Raw genomic sequence first — 24,403 nt, forward strand, 5'->3', positions numbered from 1 at the left:
TGTGAATGGGAGTTCACTCATGATTTGGCTCTCTGTTTGTTATTGGTGTATAAGAATGCTTGTGATTTTTGTACATTGATTTTGTATCCTGAGACTTTGCTGAAGTTGCTCATCAGCTTAAGGAGATTTTGGGCTGAGACATTGGGGTTTCCTAGATATACAATCATGTCATCTGCAAACAGGGACAATTTGACTTCCTCTTTTCCTAATTGAATACCCTTTATTTCCTTCTCCTGCCTGATTGCCCTGGCCAGAACTTCCAACACTATGTTGAATAGGAGTGGTGAGAGAGGGCATCCCTGTCTTGTGCCAGTTTTCAAAGGGAATGCTTCCAGTTTTTGCCCATTCAGTATGATATTAGCTGTGGGTTTGTCATAGATAGCTCTTATTATTTTGAGATACGTCCCATCAATACCTAATTTATTGAGAGTTTTTAACATGAAGTGTTGTTGAATTTTGTCAAAGGCCTTTTCTGCATCTATTGAGATAATCATGTGGTTTTTGTCTTTGGTTCTGTTTATATGCTGGATTACATTGATTGATTTGTGTATAGTGAACCAGCCTTGCATCCCAGGGTTGAAGCCCACTTGATCATGGTGGATAAGCTTTTTGATGTGCTGCTGGATTCGGTTTGCCAGTATTTTATTGAGGATTTTTGCATCAATGTTCATGAAGGATATTGGTCTAAAATTCTTTTTTTTGGTTGTGTCTCTGCCTGGCTTTGGTATCAGGATGATGCTGGCCTCATAAAATGAGTTAGGGAGGATTCCCTCTTTTTCTATTGATTGGAATAGTTTCAGGAGGAATGGTACCAGTTCCTCCTTGTACCTCTGGTAGAATTCGGCTGTGAATCCATCTGGTCCTGGACTCTTTTTGGTTGGTAAGCTATTGATTATTGCCACAATTTCAGCTCCTGTTATTGGTCTATTCAGAGATTCAACTTCTTCCTGGTTTAGTCTTGGGAGAGTGTATGTGTCGAGGAATTTATCCATTTCTTCTAGATTTTCTAGTTTATTTGCATAGAGGTGTTTGTAGTATTCTCTGATGGTAGTTTGTATTTCTGTGGGATTGGTGGTGATATCCCCTTTATCATTTTTTATTGTGTCTATTTGATTCTTCTCTCTTGTCTTCTTTATTAGTTTTGCTAGCAGTCTATCAATTTTGTTGATCCTTTCAAAAAACCAGCTCCTGGATTCATTAATTTTTTGAAGGGTTTTTTGTGTCTCTATTTCCTTCAGTTCTGCTCTGATTTTAGTTATTTCTTGCCTTCTGCTAGCTTTTGAATGTTTTTGCTCTTGCTTTTCTAGTTCTTTTAATTGTGTTGTTAGGGTGTCAGTTTTGGATCTTTCCTGCTTTCTCTTATGGGCATTTAGTGCTATAAATTTCCCTCTACACACTGCTTTGAATGTGTCCCAGAGATTCTGGTATGTTTTGTCTTTGTTCTCATTGGTTTCAAAGAACATCTTTATTTCTGCCTTCATTTCGTTATGTACCCAGTAGTCATTCAGGAGCAGGTTGTTCAGTTTCCATGTAGTTGAGCGGTTTTGAGTGAGTTTCTTAATCCTGAGTTCTAATTTGATTGCACTGTGGTCTGAGAGACAGTTTGTTATAATTTCTGATCTTTTACATTTGCTGAGGATAGCTTTACTTCCAACTATGTGGTCAATTTTGGAATAGGTGTGGTGTGGTGCTGAAAAAAATGTATATTCTGTTGATTTGGGGTGGAAAGTTCTGTAGATGTCTATTAGGTCCACTTGGTGCAGAGCTGAGTTCAATTCCTGAGTATCCTTGTTAACTTTCTGTCTCGTTGATCTGTCTAATGTTGACAGTGGAGTGTTAAAGTCTCCCATTATTATTGTGTGGGAGTCTAAGTCTCTTTGTAGGTCACTCAGGACTTGCTTTATGAATCTGGGTGCTCCTGTATTGGGTACATATATATTTAGGATAGTTAGCTCTTCTTGTTGAATTGATCCCTTTATTGTTATGTAATGGCCTTCTTTGTCTCTTTTGATCTTTGTTGGTTTAAAGTCTTTTTTATCAGAGACTAGGATTGCAACCCCTGCCTTTTTTTGTTTTCCAGTTGCTTGGTAGATCTTCCTCCATCCTTTTATTTTGAGCCTATGTGTGTCTCTGCATGTGAGATGGGTTTCCTGAATACAGCACACTGATGGGTCTTGACTCTTTATCCAATTTGCCATTCTTTGTCTTTTAATTGAAGCATTTAGTCCATTTACATTTAAAGTTAATATTGTTATGTGTGAATTTGATCCTGTCATTATGATGTTAGCTGGTGATTTTGCTCATTAGTTGATGCAGTTTCTTCCTAGCCTCAATGGTCTTTACAATTTGGCATTATTTTGCAGTGGCTGGTACCAGTTGTTCCTTTCCATGTTTAGTGCTTCCTTCAGGAGCTCTTTTAGGGCCGGCCTGGTGGTGACAAAATCTCTCAGCATTTGCTTGTCTGTAAAGTATTTTATTTCTCCTTCACTTATGAAGCTTAGTTTGGCTGGATATGAAATTCTGGGTTGAAAATTCTTTTCTTTAAGAATGTTGAATATTGGCCCCTACTCTCTTCTGGCTTGTAGAGTTCCTGCCAAGAGATCTGCTGTTAGTCTGATGGGCTTCCCTTTGTAGGTAACCCGACCTTTCTCTCTGGCTGCCCTTAACATTTTTTCCTTCATTTCAACTTTGGCGAATCTGACAATTATGTGTCTTGGAGTTGCTCTTCTTGAGGAGTATCTTTGTGGCATTCTCTGTATTTCCTGAATCTGAATGTTGGCCTGCCTTGCTAGATTGGGGAAGTTCTCCTGGATAATATCCTGCAGAGTGTTTTCCAACTTGGTTCCATTCTCCCTGTCACTTTGAGGTACACCAATCAGACGTAGATTTGGTCTTTTCACATAGTCCCATATTTCTTGGAGGCTTTGTTCATTTCTTTTTATTCTTTTTTCTCTAAACTTCCCTTCTCACTTCATTTCATTCATTTCATCTTCCATCACTGACACCCTTTCTTCCAGTTGATCACATCAGCTCCTGAGGCTTCTGCATTCTTCACGTAGTTCTCGAGCCTTGGCTTTCTGCTCCATCAGCTTCTTTAAGCACTTCTCTGTATTGGTTATTCTAGTTATACATTCGTCTAAATTTTTTTCAAAGTTTTTAACTTCTTTGCCTTTGGTTTGAATTTCCTCCTGTAGCTCAGAGTAGTTTGATCATCTGAAGCCTTCTTCTCTCAACTCGTCAAAGTCATTCTCCTTCCAGCTTTGTTCCATTGCTTTGGAGGAGGAGAGGCACTCTGCTTTTTAGTGTTTCCAGTTTTTCTGCTCTGTTTTTTCCCCATCTTTGTGGTTTTATCTACTTTTGGTCTTTGATGATGGTGACGTACAGATGGGTTTTTGGTGTGGATGTCGTTTCTGTTTGTTAGTTTTCCTTCTAACAGACAGGATCCTCAGCTGCAGGTCTGTTGGAGTTTGCTAGAGGTCCACTCCAGACCCTGTTTGCCTGGGTACCAGCAGCGGTAGCTGCAGAACAGCGGATTTTCGTGAACCGCGAATGCTGCTGTCTGATCGTTCCTCTGGAAGTTTTGTCTCAGAGGAGTACCCAGCCGTGTGAGGTGTCAGTCTGCCCCTACTGGGGGGTGCCTCCCAGTTAGGCTACTCAGGGGTCAGGGACCCACTTGAGGAGGCAGTCTGCCCGTTCTCAGATCTCCAGCTGCATGCTGGGAGAACCACTGCTCTCTTCAAAGCTGTCAGACAGGGACATTTAAGTCTGCAGAGGTTACTGCTGTCTTTTTGTTTGTCTGTGCCCTGCCCCAAGAGGTGGAGCCTACAGAGGCAGGCAGGCCTCCTTGAGCTGTGGTGGGCTCCACGCAGTTTGAGCTTCCTGGCTGCTTTGTTTACCTAAGCAAGCCTGGGCAATGGCGGGCGCCCCTCCCCCAGCCTCGCTGCCGCCTTGCAGTTTGATCTCAGACTGCTGTGCTAGCAATCAGTGAGACTCCGTGGGCGTAGGACCCTCTGAGTCAGGGGTGGGATATAATCTCCTGGTGCGCCGTTTTTTAAGCCTGTAGGAAAAGCACAGTATTCGGGTGGGAGTGACCCGATTTTCCAGGTGCCATCTGTCACCCCTTTCTTTGACTAGGTAAGGGAACTCCCTGACACCTTGCACTTCCCGAGTGAGGCAATGCCTCGCCTTGCTTCGACTTGTGCACGGTGCGCTGCACCCACTGTCCTGCGCCCACTGTCTGGCACTCCCTAGTGAGATGAACCCAGTACCTCAGATGGAAATGCGGAAATCACCCGTCTTCTGCCTCATTCACGCTGGGAGCTGTAGACCGGAGCTGTTCCTATTCGGCCATCTTGGCTCCACCTCCTATTTACTACTTTTAGGTGGGTCTAGTGTTTCAAAAAGGTATGTTTTCTCATTTGCTCCACATTTTCTCCCTAGTTTTGTTTTTACATTTTTCTTCTTGAGTGAATAGGGGAAACAGTGTATAAAATAGAGGTATGATTGAGTAGACATTATTTCAATGGCAAGTAAGCATAAGACTTTGACAAAAAATTTTCCCCTTAATAAGTCTGATATAAGGATTTGGAAAGAAAGATTTAGGGCAGACAAGCATCTTATGTGATTGAACTGATTTCTGTGTTCCGTGAACAGTGAATAAATAGTGATGAGGACAGTAAAATATGTCAACAATTAACAATTACTAGTGATACTTTATTTTGGTTCTTGCTTTTCTAAACTGTTAACCATGAACATATAAGTATTTAAAACATATATTATTCATTAAATGTATGATCATGCTTATTTAACCAGCAGTATGGTTTCGGCTTAGTCTCATAGCCATAGCCTCTCTGACCCTCATTTTCTTTCCTTTTTTTTTTTCTTTTTCAAATATCCCCTTCATTGTGAAAATGTAACATGACAAAAATTGTCTATTCCAAAAAAATGGAGAAACATAGACGTATATCTTAATATATATTTTAAATACCTGAGCAGTCATTGCATAGGTCAGGAAATACAATATAGGAATCTTGACATCCAATACAGCAATTCTCCCAGCTTGTTCTTCGAGATTGGTGGTATAGGTCTTCTCTGCCCTTTGTCATTCCATTTAAATTTTAGAAAGAGATTTTTAAGTTCTAACAAAAATCCTGCTGGGACTTTGATTAGGATTGCCTTAAATTTACAGATCAATGTGAAGAGAATGTACTTCTTTATAATATTGGGTCTTCTAATCACAAACACAGAATATTTATCAATTATTTATTGAGGTCTTTGTCTTTTTCTCATGAAGTTTTATAATTATCTTTGTAGAAGTCTGGCATGTCTTTTGGCAGATCTTTTCCTTGGTACTTGATATTTTTTAATATTATAAATTCTCTCTTTATTTAACTTTTGCTCTTTATATTTTGTCATTCAGAAATAAAACTGATTTTTGTATATTGCTTTTTTATCTTGAAAACCTGCACAGCTATCTATCTTTTTAATTCTAATAATGTAACTGTAGATTATTTAGATTTTTTAATGTATAAAACCAAATATCTATAAATACTGGTAATTTTGGCTCTCCCTTTTTAATTTTTATCCCTTTTGGTTTTATTTTCTTGCCTTACAGCACCAGCTAGAACCCTCCATTTCTTGATCTGTTAAATTGGGATAATATTTTCTTTTGGGGTTATTGTACAATTATATTAGTTAGAGACAGTGTATATAACATGACTGATGCAGGGTCTGGAACATGGAAGAGGATCAATAAATGTCAGCTATTAACTACTTTCATTTTATAATTATTGATGAGCTTTGTGCCTTCTGTATTATGCTAAGTAATGAAGGTTAAAAAAGAACTAAGAGATGCTTTTTATTTGTAAGAAGCATACAGAGTAGTTGGAGAGACGAGGCAAGCTAATATAAATACAAGCTAGCATTTTCAAGTCCCAAACCACTGTTAGTGATGGTGCCCTGCTTTAAAGACAGCCAGTGTGACTGGCAGATGTTTCACAATGTAAACATCATAGTTAAATAATAGCTACTGCCCAGATTTGCATTTATGGATGGGGCCCTTTTATTTGCAAAAAGTTCTATGGGGACTTTGTAATAGGTACCATGGTAATTATGTGGGACCAGCCAAACTCTCCCATTTTACAGGATGAGAATCGAGATGAGAAAATCTGAAGTTTTTGTAAGTTTGTGTTTGAAGGGCTTTGCAGAGGGAAGATAGATATCAGATGTGTTGATATCTATGCTAGTGTTCATCTTTCTATGTCCCATTAGAGTTCAGGGGAATAAGATTCACTTATGAACTGAGTCGTATTTTTCTGTCTCTTAAAATTCAATTCATTTATTCTAAAAAGATTATTCTAAAAAGATTGATGGCTCAAATGAACACTGGAAACTGCCTCCACCTTTCATCTCCTTGAAATCATGCCAGAAAAAGCCTCCAGCATGCTCAACTGTAGCTTACCTTTTCTAAAGTTTCTCCCTCCCTGGATGGTGGTAGTGAGTATCATCACTTGTTAACATACAGATGACTCCAGAAATTTCTGCACTTCAAAGTCAATCTTTTATTCATCTGAGTGTTTAACTATGTCAATGTGCTCTCATTATCAGATTTAATTGAATAATTCAACAAGGAAATGTGCCCAGTGCACACATTATACAGATGTGTTTGCCAACGTTATCTTGGCTTGCGGGAGAGAGAAACCCTCTGATGCCCTGAGTTATTCAGAAAGGCCATCACGGATGTCAACATAAGATAGAGGAGATAGACATCTGTGGTAATATGTGAATACCAAAATTTGTCCCTAGTTTATTCTTTTATCACATTGATAGGAGGATGCGCTTGTGCTGCAGTTGCATAAGTGAACAGCTGGTCATGAGGAAGTTGTTGTACTTATCTTCCCACTGGATAGTATGTTATTTTTGGCCAACATAAAGCCTGTCAAGAATGGCTATACTCCAAGGTGAAGTAGAAGGCCTTGCATGTATGAAGACCTTGCTAGTTTCCTGGCCTGCTGGTGAAAAACAATTGTAATATTTCTGACCTAATGGAAAGATGCAGATTGCTTTTATATGCTGAATTTAACTCCATTTAACTCCAAGGTCATAATGTGAAGAGGTGAGGCCTTTGAAAAAGTGATCAAGTCATGAGGGCTAAAAAAAGTTTCAGAGAGCTTCCTGACCCTTCCTTATCTTTTGCCATGTGAGGACACAGTGCTGTTCCCCTTAATTGCCTCTTCTACCATGTGAAGATGCAGTAAGAGGTGCCATCTTGAAGCAGAGAGTGTCTTCACCAGACACTAAATCAATCAGGACCTTGATCTTGGACTTGCCAGTCTCCAGAACTGTGAAAAAATAAGTTTTTATTGTTTATAAATTACCCAGTCTGTGGTGTTTTGTTATAACAGCAGAAATAGAATAAGACACAGATATATTTCCACTGCATTCATCCAAGTGTGGTTGAAAAAACTACATACTACAAATTATTTTATGTTGTTAATTCATACAGATACTTGGTTGAACTGCACAGATATATAATTTGAATTAAAACTGCTGTGAACCATGTAAAATATAGAGCATGCAAGACTAATTTACTATAAAACTGCTGTATTAGTCAGCTGTTTGCTTCAATAATGCTGTGTAAAAAAAACCACCTCCCAAATCTCAGTTGACTTATACAAACGAATACTTATTTGTTTGCTCTCAGGCCCATGAATTGGGTATGGCACAGCTGGACTTGGCTGGGCTAGATTTGGCTAGACTTGGCACGAGGATACAGACTGTATTTAGGTCTGTTTCATGTGTCTCCTCATTCTGGGACTTGGATTGAAGAGGCTGTGGTTCCCTGGAACAATATCTCTTCGGGACAGAATGCAAGAGGGCAAACCAAACCATACATGAACATTTAAAGCCTCTGATTGAATGTGGTTCACATTATGTTCCTTAAAATTCCATTAGCCGAAGCAAGTCACCTAGTCGAACTAAGCCAGTGACACTGGAAAGTGTCCCTGCTAAAATATGTGTCTGGGCTGAAGAGAGAAGAAAGAATGGTGAACAAATAATATAATTTACCATAGCTGGTGACTATAAGCCACTGAATGAAGTTAGGCCAACTGGATCATAAGGAAATTCAATCTATCAGAATCAATTTGGTATTTTTTAATGTCAAGATTTTTTAATTCACTTCAAATTGTTATTGCCATGTGATTTCCCTTCTATTGGATCAATAAGCTTATTGGATCAATACGCTTCTGCGCTTCAGGACTAGAAAATATGTCTTCTAGAACAATAAAGTCACTGCTAGTCTCAAATTATGATTTCTGAATCTCTAGTAAGATTCTTCTAGTAGTAAGATTCTTCTAGTAAGAAGATACTACATGGTCAGGATTTTGTGGAGAGAAAATGGGTTTCTAAATTCCAAAATTCTCTTTTACTTTCAAAAACAGAGTATAGGGGCTGGGTGCTGTGGCTCACGCCTGTGATCCCAGCACTTTGGGAGGCCAAGGCAGATGGATCACTTGAGGTCAGGAGTTCAAGACCATCCTGGCCAACATGGTGAAACCCTGTCTCTATTGAAAATTTAAAAAATTAGCTGGGCATGGTGGCAGACCCTTGTAATCCCCAGCTACTCGGGAGGCTGAGGCAAGACAACCACTTGAACCTGGGAGGTGGAGGTTGCAGTAAGCGGAGATTGTGCCACAACACTCCAGCCTGGGTGACAGAGTGAAACTGTCTCAAAAATAAATAAATAAATAAATAAATAAATAAATAAATAAATAAATATAATAAAAACAGAGCATAGGAAACTGAATTTCAAATTTTACTGTAAAATGTAGATAGAAAGAGCTATGATAAAACAAAAAGTAAGTTATTAATTGCCTCAGAGGAAGTGACCACCTCTGGGTGTTAGAGGTGGGAGGAACCTAATGAAGGGCAAAGCATCATACAGGTAGGGCTTGGCAACCCCTTATGTAAAGGGGTAAGGATAGAATCACCAGATGGACAGGGAAATTTTCAAACAGTGAAGCCTATCTTCTGGTTGAGAACAGCACCATTTCAAGACCTTTTGAGATGCTTCATGTTCAGTTTGGTGCTAGAGCAACTTGTGTCAGGAAGTAGGTTAGTATGTTGGTCAGGGTTTCCCAGAGGAACAAAATCAGTAGGAGATACTCATATATGTATATACTCACATGTGTGTGTAATTAGAGGTTTATTTCAAGGAAGTGACATGTAATTTTGGAGACTGGCAAGTCCAAAATCTATAGGGTATAATGGAAGGCTGCAAACTGTTAGGTAAGAGCTAATGCTGCAGTCTTGGGACAGAGTTTTTTCATTTTTAGAGAAACTTCAAGGCCATCTGTGACAAACCCATAGCCAACAAAATACTGAATGGGGAAAAGATGAAAGCATTCCCTCTGAGAACTGGAACAAGACAAGGATGCCCACTGTCATCACTTCTCTTCAACCTAGAACTTGAAGTCCTAGCCAGAGCAATCAGACAAGAGAAGGAAATAAAGAGCATCTAGTTAGATTAAAAGGAAGTCAAGCTGTCACTGTTTGCTGATGATATGATCGTTTACCTCAAAAACCGTAAAGACTTCTCCAGAAAGCTCCTAGAACTGATAAAAGATTTCAGCAGTTTCAGGATACAAAATTTATGTGCACAAATTAGTAGCTCTTCTATACACCAACAACGACCAAGCAGAGAATCAAATCAAGAACTCAACCCCTTTTACAATAGCTGCCAAAAAATAAAATAAAATATTTAGGAATATACCTAGCCAAGTTTGTGAAAGACCTCTATAAGGAAAATGACAAAACACTGCTGAAAGAAATCATAGATGACACAAACAAATGGAAACACATCCCATGTTCATGGATGAGTAGAATCAATATTGTGAAAATGACCACACTGACAAATGTAATCTACAAATTCAACACTATTCTCATCAAAATGCCACCATCATTCTTCACAGAATTAAACAAAATTCTAAAATGTATATGGAACCAAAAAAGAGCCTGAATAGCCAAAGCAAGACAAAGCAAAAAGAACAAATCTGGAGGCATCACACTACCTGATTTCAAACTATACTATAAGGCAATAGTCACCAAAACAGCATGGTACTGGTATAAAAATAGGCACATAGACCAATGGAACAGAATAGAGAACCCAGAAGTAAACCCAAATACTTATAGCCAACTGATCTTCAACAAAACAAACAAAAACATAAAGTGGGGAAAGGACACCCTTTTCAACAAATGGTGCTGGGATAATTGGCTAGCCACATGTAGGAGAATAAACTGGATCTGCATCTCTCACCTTATGTAAAAATCAACTCCAGATGAATTAAGGACTTAAATCTAAGACCTGAAACTATAAAAATTCTAGAAGATAACATTGTAAAAATCCTTCTAGACATTGGCTTAGGGAAGGAGTATATGACTAAGAACCCAAAGCAAATGCAATAAAAACAAAAATAAATAGCTGGGACTTAATTGAGTTAATTAAACTAAAGAGCTTTTGCATGGCAGAAGGAACAGTCAGCAGAGTAAACAGAAAACCCACAGAGTTGGAGAAAATCTTTATAATCTATACATCTGACAAAGGACTAATATCCAGAATCTACAATGAACTCACTCAGACAAATCAGCAAGTAAAAAACAAACAATCCCATCAAAAAATGTGCCAAGGACACGAATACACAATTCTCAAAAGAAGATACACAAATGACCAACAAACATATGAAAAAATGCTCAACATCACTAATGATCAGGAAAATGCAAATCAAAACCACAATGCAATATCATCTTGCTCCTGCAAGAATGGCCATAATCAAAAAATCAAAACATAGTAGATGTTGGTGTGGATGCGGTAGTCAGGGAACATTTCTACACTGCTGGTGGAAATGTAAACTAGTACAGCTACTATGAAAAACTGTGGAGATTCCTTAAAAAACTAAAAGTAAAACTACCATTTGGTATAGCAGTCTCACTACTAGGCATCTGCCCAGAGGAAAAGAAGTCATTATATGAAAAAGATGCTTGCACATGCATGTTTATAGCAGCACAATTTGCAATTGCAAAATTGTGGAACCAACCCAAATGCTCGTCAATCAATGAATGGATAAAGAAACTGTGGCATACAGAAATACAAACTATCATCTGAGGATACTGTAAACACTTCTACACAAATAAACTAGAAAATTTAGAAGAAATGGATAAATTCCTTGACACATACACCCTCCCAAAACTAAGCCAGGAAGAAGTCGAATTCCTGAATAGACCAATAACAAGTTCTGAAATTGAGACAGTAATTAATAGCCTACCAACCAAAAAAAAAGCCCAGGACCAGATGGATTCACAGCTGAATTCTACCAGAGGTACAAAGAGGAGCTGGTACCATTCATTCTGAAACTATTCCAAACAATAGAAAAAGAGGGAATCCTCCCTAACTCGTTTTATGAGGCCAGCATCATCCTGATACCAACATCTGGCAGAGACAAAACAAAAAAAGAAAATTTCAGGCCAATATTCCTGATGAACATCAATGTGAAAATCCTCAATAAAATACTGGGAAACCGAATTCAGCAGCACATCAAAAACCTTATCCACCATGATCAAGTCGGCTTCATCCCAGGGATGCAAGGCTGGTTCAACATATGCAAATCAATAAATGTAATCCATCACGTAAACAGAACCAATGACAAAAACCACATGATTTTCTCAATATATACAGAAAAGGCCTTTGATAAAATTCAACACCCTTCATGCTAGAAACACTCAATAAACTAGGTGTTGATGGAACATATCTCAAAATAATAGCTATTTATGACAAACCCACAGCTAATATCATACTGAATGGGCAAAAGCTGGAAGCATTCCCTTTGAAAACTGGCACAAGACAAGGATGCCCTCTGTCACCACTCCTATTCAACATAGTAGTGGAAGTTCTGGCCAGGGCAATCAAGCAAGAGAATGAAATAAAGGTATTCAAATAGGAAGAGATGACATCAAATTATCTCTATTTGCAGATGACATGATTGTATATTTAGAAAACCCCATTGTATCTGTCCCAAAACTCCTTAAGCTGATAAGCAACTTCAGCAAAGTCTCAGGACACAAAATCAATGTGCAAAAATCACAAGCATTCCTATACACCAATAATAGAGAGCCAAATCATGAGCAAACTCCCATTCACAATTGTTAACAAAGAGAATAAAATACCTAGGACTATAACTTACAAAAGATATGAATGACCTCTTCAAGGAGAACTATAAGCCACTGCTGAAGGAAATAAGAGAGGACACAAACAAATGGAAAAACATTCCATGCTCATGGATAGGAAGAATCAATATCATGAAAATTGCCATACTGCCCAAAATAATTTATAGATTCAATGGTATTCCCATCAAGTTACCATTGACTTTCTTCACAGAATTACAAAAAAAAACTACTTTAAATTTCATATAGAACCAAAAAAGAGCTCATATAGACAAGACACTCCTAAGCAAAAAGAGCAAGGCTGGAAGCATCATGCTACCTGACTTCAGACTATACTACAAGGCTACAGTAACCCAAACAGCATGGTACTGGTACCAAAACAGATATATAGACCAATGGAACATAACAGAGGCCTCAGAAATAACACCACACATCTACAACCATCTGATCTTTGACAAGACTGACAAAATCAAGCAATGGGGAAAGGATCCCCTATTTAATAAATGGTACTGGGAAAACTAGCTAGCCATATGCAGAAAACTGAAACTGGACCCCTTCCTTACACGTTATACAAAAATTAACTCAAGATGGATTAAAGATTTAAATGTAGGACCCAAAACCATAAAAACCCTAGAAGAAAACCTAGGCAATACCATTCAGGACATAGGCATAAGCAAAGACTTCATGATTAAAACACCAAAAGCAATTGCAATAAAAGCCATGATTGACAAATGGGATCTAATTAACCTAAAAAGCTTCTGCACAGCAAAAGAAACTATCATCACCATGAACAGGTAACTTACAGAATGGGAGAAAATTTTTGCAATCTCTCCATCTGACAAAAGGCTAATATCCAGAATCTACAATGAACTTAAACACATTTACAAGAAAAACAAACAAACAACCCCATCAAAAAGTGGGCAAAGGATATGAACAGACACTTTTTAAAAGAAGACATTTATTCAGCCAGCAAACATATGAAAAAAAGCTCATCATCACTGGTCATTAGAGAAATGCAAATCAAAACCACAATGAGATACCATCTCACACCAGTTAGAATGGCCATCATTAAAAAGTCAGGAAACAACAGATGCTGGAGAGGATGTGGAGAAATAGGAACACTTTTACACTGTTGGTAGGAGTGTAAATTAGTTCAACCATTGTGGAAGACAGTGTGGCAATTCCTCAAGGATCTAGAACTAGAAATACCGTTTGACCCAGCAATCCCATTACTGGGTATATACCCAAAGGATTATAAATCATTCTTCTAGAAAGACACATGCACGCATATGTTTATTGCAGCACTATTCACAATAGCAAAGACTTGGAACCAACCCAAATGCCCATCATTGACAGACTGGATAAAGAAAATGTGGCACATATACACCATGGAATACTATGCAGCCATGAAAAAGGATGAGATCATGTCCTTTGCAGGGACATGGATGAAGCTGGAAACCATCATTCTCAGTAAACTAACACAGGCACAGAAGACCAAACACCGCATGTTCTCATTCATAAGTGGGAGTTTAACAATGAGAATATATGGGCACAGGTAGGGGAACGTCACACACTGGAGCCTGTTGTGGGGTTGGGGGCAAGTGGGGGGATAGCATTAGAAGAAATATCTAATGTAGATGATCATAAGTGGGAGTTTAACAATGAGAATATATGGGCACAGGTAGGGGAACGTCACACACTGGAGCCTGTTGTGGGGTTGGGGGCAAGTGGGGGGATAGCATTAGAAGAAATATCTAATGTAGATGACGGGTTGATGGGTGCAGCAAACCTCCATGGCACATGTATACCTGTGTAACAAACTTGTACATTCTGCACATGTATCCCAGAACTTAAAGTATAATAAAAAAAGAAACTGTGGTATATATATATATATATATATGATGTAATACTGCTCAGTCATAAAAAGGAATGAATGAATTAACAGCATTTACAGCAACCTGGATGAGAATAAAGACTATTATTCTAAGTGATGTAATTCAGGAATGGAAAAGTATGTAAAGGCATAAGAATGATACAATGGACTTTGGGGAGTTGGGGGGAAGGTTGGGAGGGGGCAAGGGATAAAAGACTACAAATAGGGTGCAGTGTACACTGCTAGGGTGTTGGGTGCACCAAAATCTCACAAATCACCAGTAAAGAACTTACTCATGTAACCAAATACCACCTGTACCCCAATAACCTAAGGAAAAATAAAATAATTTTCACCTAGAAAAAACATTTTAGTTTTGGGCTTTTCCATATTAAAAATAGTTGAATAATCACATGATTTAATACACAGTCTTTCTTTATTGTGTTTTCTGTATTAGTTTGCTCTGCCACTGCTATAAAAACATACCTGAGACTGGGTAATTTATTAAGGAAAGAGGTTTAATCTGCTCACAGTTCTGCAGACTGTATAGGCTTCTGCTGCTGGGAAGGTCTCAGGAAACTTGCAATCACGGTGGAAGGCAAAGGGGAAGCAGGCACAATCTTCACACAGCTGGCAGGAGAGAGAGAGTAAAAAGGGAAGTGGATCTCATGAAAACACTATCAAGAGACAGCACTCCGGGGTAGTGCTAAACGATTAGAAACCACCCCCATGATTCAATTACCTCCCACCAGGCCCCACCTTCAACACTAGGGATCACAAGTCAACCTGAGATTTGGGTGGAGACACAGAGCCGAACCACATCAGACTTTATAGTCAATGAGATGTAATTAGTAGGAAACTTTGTCTGCAGTTTTATTTACTAGCAGTAATAAGCACAGGCACCAGAATTACCCAATTTTTGTATCTGACACATATTGAAGTGATTGCACCATTTGATTTTAGCATATATCACTTTTAATTATGATCACACAAATTTGTGAATGTAATTTTGAAATAAAGGAAGGTTATGTCCAGCAGATCTCACTGACAAAAATTATCAGTATTTAAAGCAAACAATGTAAAAATATGTGTTTCTGTGTGTGTGTACGTATATGTGTACATACAGATGCAAATATACATATACTTTAGGTATATATGTACAGTGTTTTTATGTTTGTATATATATTGTATGTTGTATACATATGTTGCATAACATATATATGTTGTATATATATGTTGTGTATATATATGTCTAATATGAATGTGGTGTATCTATACAATGGAATATTCTTCAATTCAAAAGAATAAAGTTCTCAAAAGAAGAAAAAGAACAGGCCAATAGTGATATAAACAATGCTCAACATCCCTAATCATCAGGGAAATGCAAATTAAAATCAGAAATCACAATGAGATATCACCTCATACCTATTATAATAGTTATTATTAGAAAGACAAAAGATAATGTGTTAGTGAAGATGTAGAGAAAAAGGAACACTTTTACATTGTTGGTGGGAATGTAAATGAGTACAGCTATTACGAAACAAAATATGGAGGCTCCTCAAGGAATCAAAAATAGAACTACCATATGATCTAGCAATCCTACTACTGAGTATATATCCAAAGGATATGAAATCAGTAGTCAGACATCTGCACTCTCATGTTCATTGCAGTATTATTCATAATAGCTAAGATATGGAAACTATGTCTATAAATGAGCAAATAGATAAAATGGGGCATATATGTATAAAATGGAATACTACATACCCTTTAAACAAATGAAATTCTGTCATTTGCAAAAATATGGATGAACCTGGAGGACATTACGTTAAGTGAAATAAGCCAGTCATTGAAAGACAAATATTGCATGATCTCGCTTATGTGTGGAATCTAAAAAAGTCAAACTCATAGAAACAGAGAGTAAAATGGTGATTACCAGAGGTTGAGGGTAGAGAGATTAGGGAAATGTTGGTCAAAGGACACAAAATTTCAATTAGACAGGAGTAATAAGTTCAAGAGATCTATCGTATATCATCTTGATTACTGTTAATAACAATGTATTGTATGCTTGAAAATTGCTAAAACAGTAGATTTTAAATTTTCTCAATAAAAAAATAAGGATAGGAAGTAATGCATATATGTTAAATAGCTTGAGATTTGTCCATTCTACAATGTATACATGTATCAAAACATCATGTTGTACACCATAAACACAATTTTTACTTGTCAATTAAAAATTTAATTAAAAATAAAATAAAAACTCTTGTTAAAAAGAAATCAATCTTATCTTTTTCCATTCAACTATTCCACTAGCCTAAAATGTGAAAAAAAGAATGAAATACTGAAACATGCTACAACATGGATGGACTTTGAAAACCTTATGCAAAGTGAAAGAAGCCAGACAGCGTCCACATATTGTATTGCTCCATTTATATGAAATGTCCAGAATAAGCAAGTTTATAGAGACAGGAAGTGGATCACTGGTTGCCAGGGTCTGCAGAGAGGGGAGAGAAAGGATAATGACTACTAATGGATAATGGGGTTTATTTGAGGTGGAAATATTCTGAAATTAGAATTGCATATCTACTTAAATATCCTGAAAGTCTCTGAATTGTGTATATAAAAGGATTAATTATATATTTTGAGAATTATTTATCCATGACAATAAATAAATAAATTATAGAACTGTAAGGATAAATTGACAAATCCACAATTGTAAAAGGAAATTCTATTTCACTTTCCTTAGAAATTGACTAGTTAGGAAAACAAATGATAGGTAAGAATGAGGAGGATTGCAATCACATAATCAACAAGATGATTGACCTGATAGATTTCTGTTTAACTTTGTGCCCCTCACAGTAGAGAATGTATATTTTTTCAAATACATACAGATTCATTCACAATGATTAACCATGTATTAGCATAAATAAGAAATATCCACAGTTTTCAATAGCTTTCCATATACGTGACATTCACCGACCACAATACAGTAAAATTGTAAAATTTACTGCATTAGCTACAAATTAATATTTTAGAAAGTATCTGTACCCTGGAAAAAAATTTCCAAATAACTCTTGGGTTCAAGAAACAAAATGAGCTGCAAAATATTTAGGACTAAACAGCAGCAAAAACATGGTATGCATATCAAATCTTATGAGATGCATCCAAAGAAAGACTCAAGGGAAAATATAAAGTCCTAAATATAGTATTTTAGAAAATAAGAAATAACGAACTGAAATTGATTAAGCTTTAAAGTTAAAAAAGAAAAAGGAGCCAATAAAGATAAGATATTAAGAAAACAGAAAGCAAATAAAAACAGCAAAGATAATCACAAAATAAAATCTCATTATTTGAAAATACTCATAGGAAAACATAAAGATAGACATTGACAAGTATCAAGGAAAAGAGACACCCAAATAAGATAAGGAACAAAAATGAATCATACACAGAGGAATAAAATATAAAAAGAAACACCAGTAAATGTGAATATGCCAATGAAATGGACACTTTCCAGGAAAACACAAGTCGCTAAAATTGGCCCAGTAGGTTACTTAAATAGACTAAAACCATAAAGGAAATAAAAATGGTACTTACTGCTCTGTCTCTACAAAAGGCACTAAAGTGACTGCTGTGAACTGTTTAAACAACGGGCGCAGTGAATTCTCATTATCCACAATAGTTTTGTTCCATAAAGTTGCTGCTAATACTGAATTAGTGAATCCTGAACCATTGTTCCTAGGGGAAATGTAGAGTTAGGTTTTTGTGAGCCTCTAGCCACAACATTTTCACTAACTGATCAATGCATAACTTTATTTTCTGTGTGTTTCTGTTTAAAGGCCCTGTAATATATATTGCTGATTCATTAACACTGAGCTCATGTCCAATAGCACTAAAACTTATACCTGAGTAAAGGTAATTTAACACACATATTTCCTCCATAAGGCATATCACAGCCATTTGTCTTGCTTAAGAACACTAGACAGCACTTCAGCATTATACTTGAGGGCCATTTTAAACTGTAACATCACCAACGAAAATGCAAAATCATAGCACTAAGAATACCACGAAAAAGATACTTATTTATGTATGGGATCTGAGGCAAGAAGGCAGAGCATTGCCTTGTTTGACCTTAGCTGGGAACATGAACATAGAATGACAAATTTTTGGCCACTCTGTTTATGTTCACAGATTACCATCAAAGTGCTACAAATATTGATTTTGGGGTTACGGATCAATTTTAGCTGGTAGGCAAAATTACAAATATAGAGTCTATGAATAATAAAGATTGATTATAATTGCTAATTTATCTATTTGCTCCAAGACATAGGAAATTAAGCTAAGGATCACACAAGGAAAGAAAATTATAAGCCTATTCCATATTAACAAGGAATCCAAAATGTTATGTCACATATTGGCAAACTAAATCCAGCAGGAGATGAAAAGAACAAAATATTAGGAATATGTATATCTGAGGAATTCAAGGATAGTTCAAAACTAGAAAATATACCGGTATGTGTCTTTGTTCAGACTGCTATAACAAAATACTGCAGACTGGATAGCTTATGTACAACAGGAATTTATTTCTCATAGTCTGGAGGCTGGAGAGTCTAAGATCAGGGTGCCAGCAGATTCAGTGTCTGGTGAGGACCTGCTTTCTGGTTCACAGATGGCACTTTCTGACTATGTCCTCACATGGTGGAAGGAGCAAGTCAACTCTTTGGGGTCTTTTAACATAAGGGCACTAATCTCAATTATGAGAGCTCCATTCTCATTATCTAATCACCACCCAACAACAATACCTCCTAATGCCATCGCATTAGTGATTAGGTTTCAACAGAGGAATTTTGGGGAGACACAATACTAAGACCATAGTAGTATGTTAATTAGCACTTTAAAAAATAGAACAGTATTACCTCAATAGCTGTAGAAAATGCATTTAATCATATTTAACATTCAATCATGATGAAATTTCTACAAATTTCTTAGCAAACCTGGACTTAAGCCTGAGGATTAAGCAACACTTGGCCAAAAGCCTGAGGATAAAGTCAATATAGGAGGATAGCAAAGCAAGGGGACTTACATAAAAGCAGAGCTGGGGCTTGACATGCTCTACCTGAAGTGACTCTGTCTTGAAATTTCCTGGTATGTAAAATAATATATTCTTGTGTTATATAAGCTAATTTTAGAACTGTGTTTCAGTTACTTTGTAATAAATATGAAAAGCAAGACCAAAATAGTCAATGATTTTTAGATGATATGATTATCTATCTAAAAAGTGAAAAAACAAGAATCTCATCTTATGAACTATTGGAACCAATACGAAAGTTTAATAAGGTGGCCAGATATAGGAATGGCATATAAAAATCAATAGCTTGAATGTTATAATAAACTTGGAATACACAACTTTTTTTATTATACTTTAAGTTCTGGGGTACATGTGCAGAGACAAGATTTTTTAAGCCAATCACAAAAAGCAATAACAATAAAGATGAAAATGATAAATTAGATTTTAGCAAAAGACACTGTTAAGGTGGGTAAAGTCTATCCTCAAAGGGAGAATATATTAGCAATGCATACAACTGACAAATAACTCATATCTAAGATATAAAAAGAATTCTTGCAAAGCAATAAAAAGATAGACACAAAAGAAAAATGAATGGAAAGCTTGAGCAGGCCCTCCACAAGTGATTTTCAAATGGTTGGTACACATTTGAAAATGTGCCTGACTTCACTAGTTTTCAGGGAAATGCAAAATTAAAGCAAAGGCTGCTATTACATTAAATGACTAAAATGAAGACGAAAAATGTACTCAGTACCACATGTTGGCAAGGGTGCAGAACTGGAACACTGTGGGTTAAGTACTAATTCTCATACACTCCTGGTGGTACTATAAATTCATTCATCCCCTGTAGATATCTGGCAGTATATATGAAATCTATTAATAAGCTATTCTATTCCTGGATATGTAAACCAATAAAAATGCATAAATAAGTTTAAATGTACAAGACATGTTCAATAATGTTCATGCAAGTACCATCCAATCCCCATAAAATAGCATAGATAAGTTGTGGTATATTAGCAAAATAAAATACAATTCAGCATTAAGAATACATAAATGCCAACTTTATACAAAAAGGATGAATCTTGAAAACAGATTGTGGGATGAAAGAAGCCAGACACTAAAGATTTTGTAGTGTATGAGTTTATTTATATGAAATTTAAAGCAGGTGAAATTATTGCATGGTGCTAGAAGTTAAGAAAGAAGTTACCCTTGGGGTGAAGGCAGTGGTGGGAAGAGAATATGAGGGAGGCATCTTTTCTTCACCTGGTTGCTAGTTACAGGTATGAATTGAGCTTGTGAGACTTTATTGAGCTACAAAGTTTTCTGCAGATGAACTTTTTCTTCAGTAAGATTATCTTCCAAAAGACTAAAAAATCAAGAATTTTCCTCTGCATGATCAATAACCAGCTGGTAAAAGTATGAAAAGAAAATATTCCACTCAAAATAGCAATAAATAGTACAATGTACTTAGGAACAAAAAATTTTATAGACAACTTTGGAAATAATAAAGACATTTTTAGTAAATAAAGGTATACAGGCTGACATTCCTCATCTGAAAATCTGAAATCCAAAATGCTCCAAAATTCAAAACTTTTTGAGCACCAACAAGATGCTACAAGTAGAACATTTTGCACCTGACCTCATGTGATGGGTGGCAGTCAACACATAGTTGGTTTCTTGTCCCCAAGGAAAAAAGACCTTCCCAGCCCTCTTCAGCTGTGATACAGCTTTTTATGCACAGGCCCAGATTCCCCCCATGTAAGCACACCTACAAAGGCTGATAAAATGGCTCATATGCAGTCCAGACATATCAGTGGTAGGTTCCCCATGGTGACCAGATGGGTCCAAGACCTACGTGGATTAGTCACTGTGGGTTCTTTTGCTTATTCTCTGCTCTGCTCTGTGGTATAGGAGTAAAAGTATGGTGTTGGAATGACCACTATATATAACCTGAAGAAACAGATGGATAAACTGTTGAAGTTCTACGCTGAAAGTGATAAACAGGATTTAATGAAAAATGGAAAAACTGCATAAAGCTAAAAAGGAAGATCTCAACTGTGTATTGAAAGAATGAAGTTGCTTATCAGCTTAAGGAGATTTTGGGCTGAGACAACGGGGTTTTCTAGATATATAATCATGTCGTCTGCAAACAGGGACAATTTGACTTCCTCTTTTCCTAATTGAATACCCTTTATTACCTTCTCCTGCCTAATTGCCCTGGCCAGAACTTCCAACACTATGTTGAATAGGAGTGGTGAGACAGGGCATCGCTGTCTTGTGCCAGTTTTCAAAAGGAATGCTTCCAGTTTTTGTCCATTCAGTATGATATTGGCTGTGGGTTTGTCATAGATAGCTCTTATTATTTTGAGATACGTCCCATCAATACCTAATTTATTGAGAGTTTTTAGCATGAAGGGTTGTTGAATTTTGTCAAAGAGCCCGCATTGCTAAGTCAATCCTAAGCCAAAAGAACAAAGCTGGAGCCATCACACTACCTGACTTCAAACTATACTACAAGGATACAGTAACCCAAACAGCATGGTACTGGTACCAAAACAGAGATGTAGATCAATGGAACAGAACAGAGCCCTCAGAAATAATGCCACATATCTACAACTATCTGATCTTTGACAAACCTGAGAAAAACAAGCAATGGGGAAAGGATTCCCTATTTAATAAATGGTGCTGGGAAAACTGGCTAGCCATATGTAGAAAGCTGAAACTGGATCCCTTCCTTACACCTTATACAAAAATCAATTCAAGATGGATTAAAGACTTAAACATTCGACCTAAAACCATAAAAACCCTAGAAGAGAACCTAGGCATTACCATTCAGGACATAGGCAAGGGCAAGGACTTCATGTCTAAAACACCAAAAGCAATGGCAACAAAAGCCAAAATTGACAAATGGGATCTAATTAAACTAAAGAGCTTCTGCACAGCAGAGTGAACAGGCAAACTACAAAATGGGAGAAAATTTTTGCAGCCTACTCATCTGACAAAGGGCTAATATCCAGAATCTACAATGAACTCAAACACATTTACAAGAAAAAACAAACAACCCCATCAACAAGTGGGCAAAGGACATGAACAGACACTTCTCAAAAGAAGACATTTATGCAGCCAAAAAACACATGAAAAAATGCTCACCATCACTGGCCATCAGAGAAATGCAAATCAAAACCACAATGAGATATCATCTCACACCAGTTAGAATGGCAATCATTAAAAAGTCAGGAAACAACAGGTGCTGAAGAGGATGTGGAGAAATAGGAACACTTTTACACTGTTGGTGGGACTGTAAACTAGTTCAACCCTTGTGGAAGTCAGTGTGGCGATTCCTCAGGGATCTAGAACTAGAAATACCATTTGACCCAGCCATCCCATTACTGGGTATATACCCAAAGGACTATAAATCATGCTGCTATAAAGACACATGCACAGGTATGTTTATTGTGGCACTATTTACAATAGCAAAGACTTGGAACCAACCCAAATGTCCAACAATGATAGACTGGATTAAGAAAATGTGGCACATATACGCCATGGAATACTATGCAGCCATAAAAAATGATGAGTTCATGTCCTTTGTAGGGACATGGATGAAATTGGAAATCATCATTCTCAGTAAACTATCACAAGAACAAAAAACCAAACACCGCATATTCTCACTCATAGATGGGAATTGAACAATGAGAACACATGGACACAGGAAGGGGAACATCACACTCTGGGGACTGTTGTGGGGTGGGGGGAGAGGGGAGGGATAGCATTGGGAGATATACCTAATGCTAGATGACGAGTTAGTGGGTGCAGTGCACCAGCATGGCACATGTATACATATGTAACTAACCTGCACATTGTACACATGTACCCTAAAACTTAAAGTAGAATAATAATAAAATAAATTAAAAAAATAAAAATGAAAGAATGAATCCACAGTATCATATTGAACACATGCTACTTAATGGGATACTGATCATAAAACAAGCAAAGCTCTATCACAATGAACTGAAAATTAAAGGGAGCTGTGAATATTTGATAGGCTGCAGAAATTTAAGGAAAGATATGACATTAGGTTTTTAAAGATTTGTGGTGATAAGGCATCTGCTGGTCACGAAGTAGCAAATTTATTGATGAGTTTGCCAAAGTCATCACTGATGAAAATATCATGCCAGATCAAGTCCATGATACTAATGAAACATCACTGTTTTGGTGTTATTGCCCCATAAATCCACTCACTAAAACTGATGAGACAGCTGCAGGGATTAAGAATGTCAAGGACAGAATAACTGTGCTGGGTTGTGTTAATGCAGCAGGCACCCATAAGTGTAAACTCGTTGTAGGCAAAAGCTTGCATCCTGTTTTCAAGGAATGAATTTCTTATCAGTCCATGTTATGCTAACAAAAAGGCATGGATCACCAGGGACATCTTTTCTGATTGGTTTCACAAACATTTTGTACTAGCAGCTTATGCTCACTGTAGGGAAGCTGGACTGCCGTCAAGTGCAAGATTTTGTTATTCCTTGACAACTGTTCTGCTCATCCTTCAGCCAAAATCTCATTAAAAATAATGTTTATACCATGCACTTTCTCCAAAATGTGACTCATTAGTTCAGCCATGTGACTTATATCAATGAAGAGTAGATAGTAAAACACCTTCTTTAACAGCATGCTAGCAACAGTGAACGTTGGTGTGGAAGGATTGTGAAAGGAGTTTGGCATGAAGGATGTTGTATACATTGTGGCCAATGCTTGGAACACAATGGCTAAAGACACAGCTGTGCATGCCTGGTACAACCTCTTGATTGCAATTAGGTTCAGTGATAATGATGAACAAGATGGTAACTTTTAAAGATTTCATACATCAAGTGAGAAAAAATGATGTCTAACCTCCTTACATATGCAAAAAATATACCTTCAGAGTCCATCAATAAGTTGGAGGAAGTGGATATCAAAGCAGTTTTTAGCCTTGATAATGAGACTTTAGTTGTTCATTCATTGACTGCTGGTGAAATGGCAGAAATGGTTCTGAATCAAGGTGATCATGATAATAGTAATGATGAAGGTGATGCTAACACTGTAGGAAAAAGTACCTATAGATAACATGGTGAAAAGTGTGATGAGCATATTGAAGGACTAGAGCAGTGTGCATTCATAATAGAACAAGAAATCATGTCAGTTTATAAAATCAAAGAGAGACTTCTAAGACAAAAACCGTTGTTAATGAGGCAGATGACTCTGGAGGAAACATTTTT

At 37.0% G+C, this 24,403-nt stretch overlaps 2 long non-coding RNA genes across 2 annotated transcripts in view; one reads left to right on the top strand and one right to left on the bottom strand.

Annotated features, from left to right (window-relative positions):
• The window catches only part of LOC134758847 (uncharacterized), a 144,114-nt gene that overhangs the window by 45,329 nt on the left and 74,382 nt on the right, over positions 1 to 24,403 (top strand). The window lies entirely within an intron of this gene.
• LOC129523608 (uncharacterized) overlaps positions 17,678 to 24,403 on the bottom strand; it is a 179,167-nt gene continuing 172,441 nt past the window's right edge. Inside the window, exon 4 of the long non-coding RNA XR_010134501.1 lies at positions 17,678 to 17,818. This is a non-coding gene — a long non-coding RNA (uncharacterized lncRNA). The remainder of the gene's footprint in view (positions 17,819 to 24,403) is intronic.

This window comes from Gorilla gorilla, chromosome 6 (assembly GCF_029281585.2).
Source record: "Gorilla gorilla gorilla isolate KB3781 chromosome 6, NHGRI_mGorGor1-v2.1_pri, whole genome shotgun sequence".
Lineage (NCBI taxonomy): Eukaryota > Metazoa > Chordata > Mammalia > Primates > Hominidae > Gorilla > Gorilla gorilla.